This window comes from Saprolegnia diclina (assembly GCF_000281045.1).
Source record: "Saprolegnia diclina VS20 unplaced genomic scaffold supercont1.51, whole genome shotgun sequence".
NCBI lineage: Eukaryota > Oomycota > Saprolegniomycetes > Saprolegniales > Saprolegniaceae > Saprolegnia > Saprolegnia diclina.
This window is the reverse complement of record NW_008246118.1, coordinates 371187-372612: the sequence shown is the minus strand read 5'-3', so window position 1 is coordinate 372612 and position 1426 is coordinate 371187.

Genomic DNA, 1426 nt, shown 5'->3' with positions numbered 1-1426 from the left:
TTTTTCACTCACAAAACACTACTTTTTTCAAATCACAAACTTCATTTTCAAAAACGCGCTCGCTTCGCTCGCGGATACAGCCGCCTCGGCGGCTGTATCGCGGGGTATCGTGTTTTACTTCTGAATTAATTATGACTCTGAAAGTACTTGGTTTTGTATACCATACAAATGTGTAGTTACCGTGAAGCTTAAACTTATAGGCGTCGGTGAGCTCGCACGAGACGGTGGCGTCGAGTGAGGTGGCCTCATACAAACTGTAGTACGGGTGATGATTGCGGATTCAGTTGGCCCGGTGCATACATATAGCTTGTATGGGTGACAGTCGCGTAAGGAGGGTCATCGCGGGGCAAGAGGCTACATACAAACGCACGTACTGGTGAAACATGCGAATCTAGGTGGCAGGTGCCATCACGCAATACTCACCAGTGATTGGTCAGTTTCAGTTACAACACCACGCGTGGACGAGTTTAACGTAACAAAACGCAGGATCCTGCCCCAAATCTGTTTTTGACGTGTTTAACGCACTCATTTGGTGAATAAAACGCAGGATATCCTGGGGAATCTCATGCAAAACGAACCGTTATACCTTCAGGTCGCTACTTTTATATTTCATGACATGGACGACTACCTTGCTAGCTTCACATGTGCCACAGACAATACACACATGGATGAACACAGATCACATATTTACACCGCTGCGTCGATACATCGGCAGAAAAACACACCGCCTGTGATTGGACTTCATATCAACATACAATAACATACAATATGGGTCATTAAACGCCTCCAAGCGCGAGCTCCATTTTCTTCTATTATGACAATATTCTCCCCTCTGTAGCGCTATCTTGTATAATGTTCCGAACCCATGCTTCAATGCATTTCAAACGATAGAGTACAATTACGTCCACTGTCGTGAACAACGCGCCAAGACGAATCACTCCAATGTAATTCACTATGGCCACTTTCATCTACAGTGCGATGCACTATGACTATAAAAATGAGGGCACAAAGTCACTGTTTATTGCTTGCATACAGCTGCAAATCGATACAGAATTTGTCATGAAGCGTTTGGAGCCCTCAAGTTTGAAGGCATTGTCCTACTCATGCTCGTTGTGACGCTTGGATCGCTCCTTGATTACCATTTGCTAACGATACATAATCGAGTAATCGAGCTCATTCTTTTGTACAAGAAGGGATGTGTGTGTGTCGATGCTCAAAAGCAGTCCACGATGCACTTCACCACGCGACAATCCACTTGTTCTATGAATCAAGATCGTCGCGTTGGAATCGAGAAATCAAGTTGGCAAACATTAGGTTTTAGCTATAGCATGCATTGAAGCTGCGTCTCGTGCCAGGTCGTTTTCGGTCTCGTGGAAGCGCTGCGTTTGCTTAGGGTATGGGCATGTTTGTCCATGGCGTTGGCAAG